We start from the raw sequence: 18,287 nt of genomic DNA on the forward strand, positions 1-18,287 counted from the left end.
AGAGACATGAGAGGACAAGAGAGAGAGAGGACAAGAGAGAGAGAGAGAGAGAGAGAGAGAGAGAGAGAGAGAGAGAGAGAGAGAGAGGACAAGAGAGAGAGAGAGAGAGAGAGAGAGAGAAGGAGACATGAGAGGACAAGAGAGAGAGAGAGGACAAGAGAGAGAGAGAAAGAGAGAGAGAGAGACATGAGAGGACAAGAGAGAGAGAGTGAGAGGACAAGAGAGAGAGAGAGAGAGAGAGAGAGAGAGAGAGAGAGAGAGAGACATGAGAGGACAAGAGAGAGGACAAAAAATTGGCAAAATAAATGGAAAAAATGCGAAACACCGCGTTCGGTATTCGGCCTTCGGCCAAATATTTCATTATTATTCGGCTTTGGCTTCGGCCAAGAATTTCATTTCGGTGCATCCCTAATAAAAATTTTATATGGGTACAGTGTAGCATGACCGCGCAATTGTCATTCAAAGTGTGACAGCGCTGAAAGCTGAAAATTGGCCTGGATGGGAAGGGTGTTTAAGTGCACAGAAGGCAAGTAGTTAACACGCCATATGTCCAGTAGACCAACTTCTGGTAGGAATCTGCCCAGAACTGTAGTTCCCGATCCTCCTCTGCCGGTCAATGGGGGATGGCGGTCCAGAGTGAGGTTGAGATAGCAATTGAAGTCTCCCAATATTAGTAGTGGGAGGTCTGGTTTATCAGCTAGGTATGACATGAGGATGTGCAGGACCTCTCTCAAAAATGGGGGCGGAATATATACAAATGCTAAAATTAAAGTTAACTCAAACAGTTTGCAGTGCAAGAATACAAAACGACCCTCCGTATCAACCCGAGAGTCCAATTCCTGGAAAATAAAGGATTTATGTATCATCACACTGACACCCCTAGAATATGAGGTGTGGGTGGAGTGATACACCTTGCACGCCCAGGAATACTGTAGGCATCTAGTTGTTTCATGAGTCAAATGGGTCTCTTGCAGGCCTATTATAGCAGGGTGAAATTTTCTAAGGTAAATGGAGAACATAGTGCGCTTCAGAGGATTGTTCACTCCTCTAACGTTCCATGAAACAATAGGTATAGCCATTGGGTATCAACATGCGGTTAACAAAAGTGAAAAACCGTGTCAAAGTGCTAAGCCTGGCAGCATACCAGGGGTCAGTCCATGCGGTCGGTGGTGCCCGTGTCCCAGGACGTGGGCATCGGTGAAAGTAAAGGATACGGTGTTCACAGGACCATGCAAAGGACCACTGAGACATATGCAGTGTAACTATGTGGTGCAGATGCAGTTTGCAGCTTTACATTTTTACCTTTGAGCGCAACTGCGCTAATGAGGCTGAGCTCCGATCCTGGATAAACACACATGTTCCGTGTAGGTCGTGGGTGTTGCACTAGTCTACTCCTCTCATTTGTCGGTGCTACATATATTGGCTCCCCAACCTAATTGGATAGTGGTGGAAGCAAATGTGTGTGCGCCCACTTACCCGTTGAAGAACAATGGTAATGGGATCTTGAGGTGGTTAATCCCCGTTTTCACGGTCTCTTCACTGGCGTAAGCTGTTCTCATTGTGATCCAGCCAGGCTGTCCCATCCGAGGCTGTGTCGAAGAAATGTGACTGGCCGTCAGCTGTGACCCTAAGTTTTGCTGGGTACATCATGGCATATGTGAGCTGTAAACGGCGGAGGCGTACCTTAACTTCCGTGAATTTAGAGCGTTTGCGCTGGACTTCCGCAGAGAAGTCTGGGTACAGGGATATTTTGGCACCTTTGTCAGCCTTTTCCCTGGCCAGTCTCAGGATTATCTCTCTGTCTTTATAGTTAAGCAGGCGTGCCAGTATGGGTCTCGGAGGGGCACCTTGTGGTAGAGGACGAGGTGGCGTACGGTGGGCTCTTTCCACTGCGAATAGTCGAGTAAACGCCTCTTTCCCAAAGATGTCTAATAGCCAACGTTCCATGAAGTCTGTGGTGTCCCTGCCCTCGGATTTTTCGGGCATATCCACTATTCGCACATTGTTCCGGCGCAGTCTATTCTCTTATGCCTTCTGTCTTATTATGGGATGCAGCCACCTGTTGTGCCGCCATTTTCGTATCCCTGATAAGGGGGGGTAGTTGGTCTTCTATGTCGCTGATGCGGCTTTCTGCTGCGGTGGTGCGTTCTCTGATCTTTTGAAGATCTTGTCTTACCAGTGACACTTCCTCCCTCAAACCCCCAAAGTGCTCTTTAAGATCATCTACAGAGGCAGTGAATATCTTGATCCTTTCACTCCTGCTGCCATCCGTATTCCTACTAACACTCGTTACTGACCTGGGCTTATATACCGACTACACATCTGTTTGATCTTGAACTGAAACCTGGTGGGGCGAACCTGAAGGTCGAAACCTGGCACTAGCATGCAGCAAATCCCATCTCTGCCCACAGTAGCTCTGGTAAGAAATGGTTAGTGCTTAGACCCCGAGCCTTGGGTGAGCCCACGTCATCCACCAGGATGACTTGCTTGTGTACTTATCCTGCTGGTCTATGGGAACCTCTCTACTGCTAAATCTTGTGGTATCTGAGCCTGACACCAGACCGTAAACCATTCGCTGATCTTCTTCCCCTCTACCCGGTGGCATCTATCATGCCGCTCTTGGGTTTGCCAATTGGCTCATATACAATACATATACATATACAATTGGTGTGTGAAACCAAAACATTTTAAAATAGTAACACTCAAATGTTGAAATACCACTCAATGAAAAATGGCAGTGCAAAAATCTTCCATAAATAATACCATAAAAAATATATGACAAGAAAAAGTCCTGTATTGTGAATAAACCAAAGAAAGGGTAAAAAAAAGTGTGCTCAAAATGAAATGAGAAAAATTGCAAAAAAGTCCCAATAGAATCCAATGAAACGATCCTTGTGTATCACCCGTGGATAATTATATAGTGAACTGCTTATCAGACCCTTAAGGTCTTCAGGCATATAGGCAACCACAGACAGGCAGATACCATAGGCAAAAGATTAATCAGGAACACACTTCTCATGTATAGGGCACCAGGCTCCAATGATGGTGAGGTGGGAAGTTCTCATAAGAGTATAGCCCATATATGGGCCAAGGAGAAAAGAAAGGGGCACATAGCGTAATACCGTTTAAAAAGTATGACACTGTTTATTTAAAAGTTGCAGCCACGCCCCTAACATTCGGTCCAAGTCTCCATTGTACCTGCGGGACGCCGCAGCCCTGTCTCTGCCTATGTTGCATCTATGGGAATGTTTGACCATTCTTCCAGAAGGGCATTTGTGAGGTCCGGTACTGATGTTGGACGAGAAGGGTTGGCTCGCAGTTTCTGCTCTAATTCCTCCCAAAGGTGTTCTACAATTGAGGTCAGGTCCCTGTGCAGGCCAGTACAGTTCCTCAACCCCAAATTAGCTCATCCATGTCTTTATGGACCTTGCTTTGTGCATTGGTGAGCAGTCATGTTGGAACAGGAAGGGGCCGTCCCCAAACTGTTCCCACAAAGTTGGGAGCATGAAATTGTCCAAAATGTCTTGGTATGATTGATGACGCCTTAAGAGTTCCCTTTACTGGAACTTGGGAGCACAGAAGCATATTTGTGAGGTCAGCAACCAATGTGGAATAGAAGGCCTGGCTCGTAGTCTGCGCTCTAGTTCATCCCGAAGGTGTTCTATCGGGTTGAGGTCAGGACTCTGTGCAGACCAGTCAAGTTCCTCCACCCCAAACTCGCTCATCCAAGTCTTTATGGACCTTGCTTTGTGCACTGGTCCAAATCATTTGGTGTGTGTGTGTGTGTTGGGGGGGGGGGGTTGATTTTCAGGGGTTGGGCTTGGCCCCTTAGTTTTAGTGAAGCGGACTCTTAGGGCTTCAGCATACCAAGACATTTTGGACAATTTCATGCTCCCAACTTTGTGGGAACAGTTTGGGGATGGCCCCTTCCTGTTCCAACATGACTGCGCACCAATGCACAAAGCAAGGTCCATAAAGACATGGATTAATGTGTTTGGGTGGAGGAACTTGACTGGCCTGCACAGAGTCCTGACCTCAACCCCATAGGGGGATGAATTAAAGCAGAGACTGCGAGCCAGGCCTTCTCGTCCAACATCAGTGCCTGACCTCACAAAGGCACTTCTGGAAGAAATGTCAAACATTGCCATAGACACACTCCTAAACCTTGTGGACAGCCTTCCCAGAAGAGTTGAAGCGGTTATAGCTGCAAAGGGTGGGCCAACGGAATATTGGATAAAAAGTGTAATGCTGGTGGGATCAGCAGGTGAAAAGAAGAAAAAAGCTGGCACTTCCGCCGAGCAGCACGAGGGTTGTCAGTTCAAATCCCAACCACTGCGCTACCTGCCTGGAGTTTGCATGTTCTCCCTGTGCCTGCATGCGTTTCCTCCGGGTACTCCGGTTTCCTCCCACTCTCCAAAGACTTGCTGCTAGGTTGATTGGTTCATGTCTTAGTTGGCCCTAATATGTGTTTGTATGAATGGGAATTAGATTGTAAGCTCTTTGAGGGCAGGGACTGATGTGAATGTAGAATATTTAAAGCGCTGTGTAAAGTGACGGCGATATATAAGCACCTGCAGTAAATAACCACTTCAGCTCCGGAAGGTTTTACCCCCTTAATGACCAGGCCATTTTTTGCGATTCGGCACTGCGTTACTTTGAAAATTGTGCGGTCGTGCGACGTTGTACCTAAATACAATTGATGTCCTTTTTTCCCACAAACAGAGCTTTCTTTTGGTGGTATTTGATCACCTCTGCGGTTTTTAGATTTTGCGCTATAAACAAAAAAAGAGCGACAATTTTGGAAAAAAAAAAAGTCATATTTTTTACTTTCTGCTATAAAACATTTTAAAATTACATTTTTTTTATCAGTTTAGGCCAATTTGTATTCTGCTACATATTTTTGGTTTAAAAAAAATCCCAAAAAGCGTATTTTAATTGGTTTGTGCAAAAGTTATAGCGTTTACAAACTGCGGGATAGATTTTTGGACTTTTTATTTATTTTATTAGTAATGACAGTGATCAGCGATTTTTAGCGGGACTGCGACATCGCAGCGGACAGATCAGACCCCTAACTGACATTTTTGACACTTTTTGGGGACCAGTGACACTAATACAGTGATCAGTGCTAAATATTATGCACTGTTACTGTATAAATGACACTGGCAGGGAAGGGGTTAATACTGGGGGTGATTGAAGGGGTTAAATGTATGCCTAAAGTGCTTGCTCACTGTGGGGGGGGGGGGGGGGGTTCTGTGACAGGCACAGGTAGATTAGGGTTTCAGCTTAGCTCTCCCTGCCTGTCTGACAGAAGATCCGCCTGCTTTGTTTACATAAGCAGACGGGTCTTCTCTCAGTTTCTCTGACGATCGCAGGAGGGCAGCGGCAATCGCCGCCACTCCTCCCGCGGCCCGCCTCCCGCTGTGTCTAAACACAGCAGGAGCGAGGCCCCGGCGGCACGTGCGCGCCACCGAAACCACGTGCACAAAGTCACATAGTACTACATGACTGAGCGCAGCTGAGCCGCTCTGCTGCAGTAATATTACGGCGGTGGTCAGCAAGTGGTTAAATAAAAAAGCCCAACATGAAATGTAATGCAGCCACCAGATGTAAGGATTGGCGATAATCTAAAGGTTGGGATTGCCATTGACTATTAGGGCCAGATCATCAGACTTATCCAGCAAGTGGCACATGAGAGTCAGGAAAGGAGAGCAATGCATACAATCATTACCCCAGCAGAGCGTTCCTCCGCTCTTCATAAACTCCTCTGTGTAATACATTCAATCACCTTAAAAATATAAAAGAAATCAACAATAATGACCAAACAGTTTCAAAGTTCTGCAGAATAATCCAATTCGCGTCAAAGTGCTCCAACTTGTATCAGCCCCGGTTCACACTGATGAGGTGCAATTTCTATGCGTCTTCATCTGCGATTTCAGGAGCACTCGCCGTGCGATTCTGTAGCAATTCTGACGCAAATTTAAACAGCTGCGATTTCTGTTCTAGCCAATTATGTGACATTACAAATCGGCGCATCTCGCACTGAGACCGCATTGCAACTGAATACCTAAGAATTTTCATTGCTGTTTCCATTCATGTCTATGGGGCTCAAAAACGCACCGCATCGCACAGCACCCATTTGGAAATCGCATTGCGTTTGGAGTGCATAGCTGTGAACGACCTCCATAGAAAGCCATGTTATCTCCCTTGACAGGCAAATCAGTGCGTTCTGGAACGCATCAGAACCGCATCAGTGTGAAAAAGGGGTTAACGTGCTCCAATATTCAGACTTGTTCCAGAAGAGCTTCAATCCATAAACAAAGTGCTCCACAACACTCTTCCCTTGTCCTGTACCCCCCCTGTGCTCAGGGCCAGATTAACGTAGTGGCTATTGGAGCTGCAGCTCCAGGCCCCTACCTTTTATATAGGCCCCGGGTTGGCCATATTCACTGTTACCGCTCTTCTGTCACTTGTAAACACAGAAGTCTGGCTTCTATGCTCGCTTCCCCAGGCAGCACCCTCAGAACCTCCCCACACAGCACGAAGGCCGGACAAGGAGGGACAGTTGCCGATGCATGGATGTGTTTATGGGCTTCAGAGACAGCATCCCATGTTGAATTAGGCATGCATGGCTGCACCCTTCCTCCTCTGGGTGCATGCCAAGGCACGGCCCTTAAGGCCCTTCAAAATCCTCAGCACCAAGCCCATGATGCTCTTAATCCGGCCCTGCCTGTGCTCACCAGCCTGGAGCCGGCGTCTGTACACCGAGTGCCGCTTCCCACCACCCCCGCAGCTCTGCGTTCCTGTGCGGCTCTGTGCCAGCCATTCCAAACCCATTCACTTTGATTGGCTACAACTGCACTGCGCCAAAAGTACTGCATGCACTCCATTCTAAAATGCACTGCAACCAAATCGCATGGTACAAAAGTATCATGCGATCTGGTGTGGGCAGGTATGGGAAAACGCACTGCGTTTCTGACCTGTGTTTGGGGTGTCGTTTAATTCTTATGACACTCGCTGCAGATCACAAATCTGTGTATTTTGCATGCGGGATGAATCGCAGAGGAACGCATGGCGCATTTCTGTGCGATTCAGATGCAGGCATGGTGTGAGCGGCCCTAAAGGCACCGACTAATGTGCGGGAAATTGCTTTAAGCTCCATAAAAAGGTTTCCCGCTATGACCCCCCTCTGTTTTCTGGGTAGGAGAGCCTAAAGGAGGCGATTGTTGTAGTGGCGGGGAGGAACGGAGGTCATCACTGCGGGGACATTAGTTAGGGGTGTCACACCCACATGAAATAAAGGCCTTTAATATCTGGGGGGTTCCTCTGCATTGGGGAGAGGTTCCTTCACCAACACGTGTGAGGTACAGGACAAGGGAAGAGTGTTGTGGATGAAACCCTTCTGGAAGAAGTGTGAATATTGGAGCGCTGCCATACAAGCTGAGACACTTTCACACCAACTGGGAAACTATCCGGACATTTCTGTTATCTTCTTCCTATCCGGGCCGATTCTGACACTTCGCTCCAACATGGAAAAATCCACTTCTGCTACAACCCCCAAACATTATATATATATATATATTTTTAGCAGAGGCCCTCTAGAATAAAATGGTGGGTGTTGGAATTTTTTATTCTGTCCCAAGGTATTTGCACCGCGGTTTTTCAAACGCAATTTTTTGAGGAAAAATAGAATTTTCATGAATTAACCAGTTGCTGACCAGCTCCTGTATATTTACTGCGGCAGGCTGGCTCATACAGGCAAAACAGCGTACATCTACGTCACTCGCCTGGGAGGAGCTAGGGGACGCGCTCCCACCCCCGATCGTCAGTGGGTGAGCCGACACGTGTGTCAGGCAGCTCTGATTGCCGTCTGACCCCCGCGATCGCTCCCCGCAGAGAGAGAAGGACGGTCGGCTGTTGTAAACACAGCTGACCGTCCTCCCTGAAATGATCACAGAGCCCATGTGATCCTTCTATATAGGAACATGTCTATATGGTCATCTCAGAAGCCACGCCCTCTCCCCCCCACACAGTTAGGGTCACATTTAACCCCTTGATTACCACTCTGTTAACCCCCCCCCCAGTTAGAATCACTCCCCTAGGGTCACATTTAACCCCTTGATTACCTATACTGTTAACCCCTTCCCTGCCAGTGTCATTATTACAGTAACAGTGCATATTTTTAGCACTGATTACTGTAGTAATGTCACTGGTCCCCCCAAAAGTATCAAAATGTCAGTTAGGGGTCCGATCTGTCAGCCGCAATATTGCAGTCCTGCAAAAAAAAGAAAAAAAAAACGCAGATCGCCGCCATTACTAGTAAAAAAAAAAAAAACACATTAAAAATTATATAAATCTTTCCAATAATAAGTAGACGTGATAACTTTTGCGCAAAACAATCAAAGAACGCTTATTGTGATTTTTTTTACAAAAAATATGTAGCAGAAAACAAATTGGCCTAAAATGTTAAAAAAAAATCTTTATTTGATAATGTCATATAGCAGAATGTGAAAAAAACTGAATTTTTGTAAAATCTTACCTGTAAAATTCCTTTCTCTGAGTCCTACGACAGTCGCCGCCTCTTCATATTTGTCACATATGGGGTATTAGACTTTGCTCCGAAGGAGTAGCTAGGCAACAGAATATGTTAACATTAAAGCTTTTAACATATCCCACCCTCAAGGGGTGGTCCCCTCAGTCAATACCCTCCTACTTCCTGCAACCATATCTCAGTTTCAGTGGAATAGCAGTAGAGTATACAACCAAACCCCAAAAGAGGGGCGGGGGCGGCGACTGTTGGAGGACTCAGAGAAAGGAATTTTACAGGTAAGATTTTACAAAAATTCCGTTTTCTCTTACGTCCTCCGACAGTCGCCGCCTCTTCATATTCGTCACATATGGGGACGTCCCAAAGCAGTGCAAACATGAGGGGTGGGAAACGCATCCGCGCCGAAAGGCAACGCAGTCTCCGCATCAAAGAAAGGAACCTTACCAAAGGAAGGAACCCAGCTGGGCAACAGGAAAAACAGGTGCTCAACAGGAGCAACAACCCAGGAAAAGACAAATAACCAGGGGATAAAAAAACTTATCCCAACAGCCAGTGGTCCCCAACAAGGGACCCTAGGGAATCGCCGCACTAAGAACCTTGCGGCCAAAGGAAGCATCCGCCGATGCCTGAACATCTACTGTGTAGAATTTTGTGAAAGTGTGCACGGTCGACCAAGTCGCCGCCTTACACACCTGGGCTACAGAAGCCCCATGACGACAGGCCCAAGACGTACTCAGAGATCTAATAGAGTGCGCCTTCACAGGCACAGGGGGAACCTTCCCCTGCAAAGCATAGGCCTGTTCAATGGTCTGCCTGATCCATTTGGCGATGGTAAAAGGCCGACGCCGCCATGCCCTTCCGAGGACCCTCTGGAAGAACAAACAAGGAATCCGTCTTTCGAAAAGACTCGGTCGATTTAAGGTAAACCCTTATCGCCCGAACAACATCCAAAGAATGTAATCTCACCTCCTTTGGATGTTTAGGCTTCGCGCACAGCGAAGGCAAGACAATATCCTCATTAAGATGGAATTCCGAAACTCGTTTCGGAAGAAAAGAAGGATTAGGTCGCAAGACCACATTTTCCAAATGAACAACCAGATACGGAGACTTGCAGGACAAAGCTGCCAGCTCCGACACTCTGCGAGCCGAAGTGATTGCAACCAAAAAGGCGACCTTTTTGGACAACATAGACAACGAGATCTCCCTGATCTGTTCAAAAGGAGCACGTTGTAACACAGATAGAACGAGATTCAAGTCCCAAGGGGGCAGAGGATCCATCCTAGGAGGAACCAGATGCCGCACACCCTGAACAAAAGTGCCAACCAAGGAGTTGGAAGCCACGGGACGTTGAAACAGAACGGCCAGCGCAGACACCTGACCCTTTATCGTAGCCAGCGCCAAACGCTGATCGACAACCGTTTGAAGGAAGGACAGCACTCGGGAAACCGAGTACGTGCGGGGAGAAAATCCCCTGGACTCACACCAACCAAAATAGGCCTTCCAAGTACGGTAATAAACCTTCCCCGAGGAAGACTTCCTCGCGTTGATCAAGGTATGAACGACCTCTGGGGAGAGACCCTTCTCCTTCAGGACCTCGGTCTCAACAGCCAGGCCGTCAAAGCCAGCGACTGTAAAGCAGGATGGTATATTGGTCCTTGAGACAGGAGATCATCTCGAAGAGGCAGACGCCACGGGGCGTCGACCGCCAGATGCACGAGGTCTGCGTACCAGGACCGGCGAGGCCAGTCCGGTGCCACAAGAATCACCGTGCTGCGTTCCGAGTGTAACCTGCGAAGGAACCTGGACAGCAACTGAATCGGTGGAAACGCGTACATCAGCCTGTACTGATGCCACGGGGCCACTAACGCGTCCGACGCGTCTGCCCGAGGGTCGCGCGTCCTTGCCACGAACCTTCTCACCTTGTTGTTGAGACGAGACGTGAACAGGTCCACATCTGGAAGACCCCACTTCGCGCACAACATCTGGAAGACAGCCGGGTGGAGAGACCATTCCCCCTGATCCAGGGTCTGGCGACTCAGATAGTCCGCCTGCCAGTTCTCCACCCCCGGAATGTGAACCGCCGTTATCGCCGGGACATGAGTCTCGGCCCAAGACAGAATGTCGGCCACTTCTCGAGCCGCTCGGGCACTCCTGGTGCCCCCTTGGTGGTTGATGTAGGCCACTGCCGTGGCATTGTCCGTCTGCACCCGAACCCGGGCAGCCCTGCAGCCGGTCCGTCCAGCGATGAAGACAGAGACTTATAGCACGCAATTCCAGAATGTTGATCGGAAGGGAGGACTCCCCCTCCGACCAAGTCCCCTGGGCGGACAGAATGCCCAGAACACCACCCCAGCCCGACAGGCTGGCATCCGTGGTGATTACCGTCCACGAGATAGGACGAAACGACTTGCCCCCGGACACCATCGGGGACTGGAGCCACCACAGAAGGTCTCTTCTGGTGCGATGACTCAACGAGATTTGAAGATCCAGAGATTGAGGTCGCCCGTCCCACATGGACAGGACCTCCGCTTGGAGACCCCGCGTGTGAAACTGGGCGAAGGGAATCGCCTCGAAGGCCGAGACCATCAATCCCAGACATCTCATGCACGTCCGCAGAGACGAGTGTGGAACGTCCCTGAGGGACCTGACTTCCTCCTGAAGAGTCCTGAGTTTGTCTTCCGGCAGGAAGACCTTCGCCTGCACCGAGTCCAGAATCATTCCCAGGTAGGGAAGACGAACCGACGGACTCAGTGTCGACTTTGGAAAATTTATCGTCCAACCAAACTCCTGCAGAGTTTGCATCGTGACAGACAGGTCCTTCTCCAGACCCTGGCTGGTCGCAGACCGAACCAGAATGTCATCCAGATACCCCAGGACAGAAATGCCCTGGGCCCTCAATAATGCCAGAACCGGTGCAAGCACCTTGGTGAAGACCCGCGGAGCCGAGGCGATACCAAAGGGCAACGCCACGAACTGGTAGTGATCCTCCGCAATGGCAAATCGAAGGTACCTCTGGTGACCCTCGAAAATGGGGATGAGAAGATACGCATCCTTCAAATCGATGGAGGCCATGAATTCCCCCGGAACCAGGGCAGCCACCACCGACCGCAGGGATTCCATGCGGAACTTGCGAACCCGCACAGAGCGGTTCAGAGCCTTCAAGTCCAGAATTGGACGAACCTTGCCCTCCTTTCTGGGCACGGTGAACAGATTGGAATAAAACCCCCGAAATCTGTCCCGATGAGGCACCGGAACTACCACTCCCTGAGCCCTCAGGTCCCGCACCGCTAGGTGCAGGTCCCGTAAACGCTCTGGAGACAGTTGAAGATTTGAGGGAAAAAATCTGCTCTCCGGCCGAGAGAGAAACTCGATCATGTAACCAGATCGAACGATCTCCTGAACCCATCTGTCCCGCACGCGGGCCAACCAGGGCTGAAGAAAACCGAGCAAGCGTCCCCCCACCCCAAAACTGGGTGAGGGCGCCCCTTCAGGCCGCACTGTTATGGGCTGCGGATCCGGATTGACGGGACTTCTGTTTTCCAGACCAGGGCTTCTTCTGAGAGCCTTGACCTTTGAACGGTTTGCCCTTGTAGTGCGACCGAAAGGCACGAAAGGACCCCTGAGGGGGCCGAAAATTAGCATGCTTCTTCCCAGAAGCCCCCTTAGCCTTGGGGAAATGGGGCAAGAGAGTGCTCTTACCACCGGTGATCCCCTTAATCAACACATCCAAGGACTCCCCAAAAAGGCGAGACCCATCATAAGGCAGATTGGCTAAGGTCTTACGTGAGGATTGGTCCACCGACCAACATTTCAACCAAACCAGGCAGCGAGACAACACCGCCACGCTGTGCACACGTGCAGCCAACGGGACTAGGTCCAAGTCCGCATCACACAGATACATGACACCCTGGTGGATTTGATCCACCATATCCAGGGTCGCCGGCGAGGCCGAATCGGCCACTAGGACGCGCCTAAGCATCTGCGTCCAACTTGCGACCGCCTGGGCCGCCATGAGAGAGGCAAACAGAGCCTTAAGCATAGAACCCGTAACAGAATAAGTATGACGGGCAAGAGACTCCAATCTCCTATCCGTGGCATCACGGAACACAGGGGAATCCTCTGCAGGAATCGCAGTGGATTTGTTTAAAACCGCAATTGCGTGATCCACTGGGGGTGGCACACACCACCTTTCGTCAGTGGAAGGCGAGAAAGGATAACGCAGCGTGAACCTACTTGGTACAGCAAAAGGTTTGCGCAGATTGCGCCATTGTTCCTTAACAGCGCGCTGAAAATCATCATTGCAGGGAAAAACCTGCGGCGTCCTGCGTTTTCTCTGCGTCCCATAAGCCGCCAAGGCAGCGGGGGGACACACTTCATCCTGCAAACGCAGCGTTTGTTTTATGGAAGCAATCAATTTATCCATGATTGCAAGCTCTTCAGGCGAGCCAGGGGGAGAATTATCAACCCCTTCAACTTCAGCCTCCACCTCGGACCCCACTAGATCCAGGGAGGAGCGGGACCCCGATAAGGAGGCCCCGCCATAACAGCCCCATCACCTTCACCCTCAGAATCAGAGGAAGGAGAAACTCTGGGTCTTTTAGTAGATTGAGCAGCCACCAGCATCTGCACCTGAGCAGCAAGGCCAGCCACAATAGTGGCTAAATCCCCCCCTGGGGGGGAAACAGCGGTCCCCTGGCTTTCCACCAAGGTGGTAGGAAATTTGCCCTCCTGAGAATCCATTGCCCCTATTACAAATGCCGGATAATAAAGGGTTAACTGCCCCTTTAACAAGCGCGGCGAGCGCAGCCCACCGCACCACACACAAGCACAATGAGACCCCCACAGGGACAATAAAACTGACACAGGCAATGGATAAGAAGGATATAACCTGAGGAGACCCTCGCTGCTGCTGCTGCCTCGATCGGTGTTCCTGGAGAAGAGGAAGTGATGCTGCCAGGGCGCTCTATGAAAGCCTATGGGAGGCTACAAGAAAATGGCCGCCATGCATGTAAAACATGCGGCCGGAGCGAGTGTAGGCAAAATGGCGCAGTTTGGCGCCGAAACCGCCGCTCCACAGTACAGTAATGCACACATGCCATCCATGTATAAAAAAACATGTCAGATCGCCGCAGCGATCGCTGTATAGTGCCCAAACATGCCCCACAGCACACAGCTTCTCACACTGACAAGGCTGACACACACAGTGTCACACAGCTCCCCCCCCCCCCCTTGCAGCCCACAGCATGCAGCCGAGTGATAGGGAGACAAACAGTGTGAACAGAGGCAGGTTACACAGTCCCAGACTGACACCCCCCCCAGACAGACAGGTCCCCACATAGATACACTTACCTCACAATGGTGTGGGGGACCCGCACAGGAGAACAAGCCGCTGCACATGAGGCAGAGAGTCGCATACAAGACGCACAGAATGGGGGTTAAGAAACCGCACAGCGTCCAGTGAGGTAGCCACCTCACCAATCATCCCTGCACCGAACAGGGATGGGTCGTTGACCGTGCCAGGAGCGTTACCTGGCTGAACGCTCGATGGCAGGCTGGGAAGCCACTGACCCACGACCTGCGACCAGGGGGATCAGCCCGAGACCCAGTCCGCATGATCCTCTTCATCAGAAGAACTAACTAATGCTGACAAAAAGAACAGCTAAGTAAAGGTAGAGAGAAAACTCAAACAAAAAATCAAAAAAGAAGAAAGAGTCTGGGACACAAAGCCCCAGCACAGAGAGAGCCAGCCACTCCTGACAAGCTAGACATTGAAACTGAGATATGGTTGCAGGAAGTAGGAGGATATTGACTGAGGGGACCACCCCTTGAGGGTGGGATATGTTAAAAGCTTTAATGTTAACATATTCTGTTGCCTAGCTACTCCTTCGGAGCAAAGTCTAATACCCCATATGTGACGAATATGAAGAGGCGGTAACTGTCGGAGGACGTAAGAGAAATATTGGTTTTTTTTTTTCAAAATTCTCGCTCCTTTTTTGTTTATAGCGCAAAAAAAAAAAAATAAAAAATCGCACAGGTGATCAAATACCAGGACCGCGCAATTGTCCATTAAAGTAACGCAGTGCCGAATCACAAAATAGGGCCTGGTCATTAAGGGGGCAAATCCTTCCGGTCTTTAAGTGGTTAAAAAAAAAAAACACTAAAGTTATCCCAATATTTTGTATGATGGGAAAGATGAAGTCACATTGAGTAAATAGATACCTAACATGTCACACTTTACAATTCTGTCTGCCTGTGGAATGGCGGAAAACTACGGTGCTTAAAATTCTCCATAGGCGACACTTAAATGCCCTGACAGGTCACCAGTGTGGAGTTACACAGGAGGTACTGGGAAATGGGGGCACATGGGGGGGAGGGGATCAGAAGCAGGCAGAACAGGGAGGGGGATCAGTGCTGGAGAAGTAATTACGGGAACGATGCCCTATGTCTGTCTCTCTTTTCCCACAGCAGCTGAAAGTTGGCAGGAGGGGGAGAAACTGGCTTTCAGCTGCTGCAGAGAGCAACACAGGGTTTCCTTCTGTCATTTCCCCGGCCCGACCGCACTGATTCCCCGTGCTATTGGGGTCACCCCGGTCAGATTATTTTCTGCTCTCTGTGTCCCAGATTTCCCTTCACTTCCTGTTCCCATAGCCAAAACAGGAAGAGGAAATCCCTGCAAATAAGGGGATTCCTTAGGGATCCCCCAGGTGACCAGAACTAGTGTCCCCATTGGACGATTTCTCCTCTATGACTTTTCTGGGGACACTTTGGATGATAATGGTAAACAGGATAAATAGAGAGGATGAATCCCCCTCACGGGGACACAGACAGCCATAAAAACCTGACAGGGGCTCCAATCCCTCTCTACTCCGTCCAAAGATAAAAAAGCCGGTTCACACAACATGCGGTCCAGTGCGCTTCTTTTTCTGCATCAAAAACGCATGTAAAGTAGATTCTATGGTTTTCAATGGCATGGATCTCACCAGTGCATTCCAGTTCCAGAAAATAAAGTAGAACATGCGGCATTTTGTCTGCACTAAACTGGAAAGCAGTAAAACGCATCAAAAACGCACCGGAATACACAATGTCCTTATTTAAGGTGAAGGAAAAAAATGCACCAAAATGCATCAAAAACGCGCATGCAAAAAAGCATCCGGAACGCATCCAGACTGCATTTCTATGGTGAGAACCGGCCCTGAGTTATCATTTTATTCTTCAGGCCCCGGTCACACCCGGCTGTCTGCGATCCGGGGAAGAATCACCGCAATTCTGCCGCCATTCCAAACACGCTCTGCAAAGCTGACAATCCTTTGTCAAACATGGGAGCGGTTCTGCCGCCATTGTTGTGTGATAAATCGTGCGAAGCGCGTTACTGAGAAAGGGGCGGGGCTTCTTCTGGGTGTCAAACTTTGCATGATGCGGTTTTGCAGAATGTTTTGGGATGGCGGGAAGAACTGCGGCGATTCTGCCTGCTATTGCAAACGCTCGGATGTGACCTCACTGATTGTATGACACGGATCACAATCTGAGCAATCGGGGGGTGGGGTCATTATTGTATATACAGGAGGGGGGGTTGGCAGATGAGAGAACACTGGGGGGGGGTAATAGGGGGTCCAGATACGTCTGTAGCCCCCCACTTTCTCCAGACATCACCTCTCTATCTATCAGGCCTTTCTATACCCCCCCCCCGTCTCTCCATAAAGCCCCCGACCTCCATCACCCTTCTCCTTCCCTCTCCTCCTCACCTGCTCAGCTCTGCTCCCCCCGGCCGCCATTTTCTCCCCCCTCACAATCTTTCATCTGACCTCCTCACATCCACATGACTGATAGAAATAACACATCGTTCTCTATTCTCTCTGATTTCTATTCAGGTAATCAGGAAGGGTGACCTCTATGGCGAGGATCGGTATTACATTGTAGAATGACATCGCCATCTTCTGGCCGATTTGAAAAATAACCATTCAAATAACCTATTACTGTATAATTCAATGTAAAATCTATAAAATGATATAAAATTTATATGGTTACTGTGTTGTATGACCGACATATCGCCAATCAAAATATAGGCCTGAAATGTAGGCCTGAAAAGTGACAGTTGGTGTGAGGCTCTGTTGTTTACCTGCAGCCTGAGGTGGCTCAGGTCACTTCTCCATAGCGAGTTGCCGAGGTGACATCGTCAGGGCCTAGCTCCAGCGATTCACTGCTATTCACTGCTATTCACTGCTATTTACTGCTACTTACTGCGAATATTATAACTTTTATTTATATTTACAGCTCTTACCATCGTATTATTATAGTTTGTATTGTATATTAGTATTAATATTCAGTTTTTTTAGCCGTTTTCAGGTACACAGGCATCCAATACCACCAGGATGCCTCGTCCTTCACGTCCCAGATTCCGGCAAAGACGCTCCCGTCAGGAAGGCGAAGAGTCACCAATCGCCCACCGGACGAGGTCCAGAGTGCAACATCGGCGGAGACAGGAGGACGAGCCAATCAACAGGAGCCGCTCACCAAGAGACCGCAACAGGGCTGCTGAACACCACCCAGCACCACCACCGCCCATGGAGCCACGCGGCGAGGAGGAGGTAAACTGTCCCATTTGTCTTTCAGGATATGAAGATGGTGAAGACACCAGGATTGTGACCTGCGCTCACCGATTCCACACCGGCTGCATCCAACAATGGCTTCAGCAGAGCGCAACGTGTCCACTGTGCCGGGCTGCTGTTCCCAACTCACAACCGCAGATCATCAGACGGAGACAAGTCAGGATGGAGGAAATCACCAATCAAGACCTCATCGACAACTTCTATTCCATATGGGTTGGTGAGAATGGTGTTCGGTATGTGCTATTAACCTCGATACTGTAACATCTTTTTTCTTTTTATACAGGATGTTTATAATTGTGTTTTAATAGCTAATGATTTAAAAAAAATGTATAGTATAACATATTTTTTCTTTTTATACAGGATGTGTATACTAGTTGTAGTTGATGTTTCCCAAAAAACAAAAAAAAACAAAAAAAAATGCCCCCCCCCCCCCTCATAAAATGTATAACTATATAAGTGTAAATGTATAGTTTAATCAATCTTTTCTTTTTATACAGGATGTGTATACTAGTTGTAGTTGATGTTTCCCAAAAAACAAAAAACAAAAAAAAAAAGCCCCCCCCTCATAAAATGTATAACTATATAAGTGTAAATGTATAGTTTAATCAATCTTTTCTTTTTATACAGGATATGTATACTAGTTGTAGATGATGTTTCCCTTAAAAAGAAAGAAAGCCCCCCCCCCTTAAGCACTTACCGACCGCCCTCTGTCATTATACGCCGGTCCTTTAACGCTAAATACCCGGTATTTTTTTTTTAAACGGCGGCTGATCTGCTTTCAGATAACAGTGGTCCCAGCGGGGGATTCTCCGTGGGATCACCCTTACCGTGCGCCCCTCCCCTCCCGCCACGTCCTGGCCGTTTTCCCAGGTTACCAGATCCGCCGGCAGCGAGGAAAATGATCGTGTCCCCGCTCCTCACAGACAGGAAGTCGAGTGAGGGCAAGATGGCCCCCACTCGACTCTATGGTCTTGTAGGACCGGAGTGACGTCAAACATCATTGCCTAGCAACCAGATTTTTTTTCAGCAATTTTTTTAAGTCTTTTTGACCCCAGATCTCACAATAAAGAGGTCCTGTCATGCTTATTTCTATTACAAGGGATGTTTACATTGCTTGTAATAGGAATAAAAATGAT

The sequence above is a fragment of the Pelophylax lessonae genome (genome assembly GCF_965119305.1).
Source record: "Pelophylax lessonae genome assembly, chromosome: 4".
Taxonomy (NCBI): domain Eukaryota; kingdom Metazoa; phylum Chordata; class Amphibia; order Anura; family Ranidae; genus Pelophylax; species Pelophylax lessonae.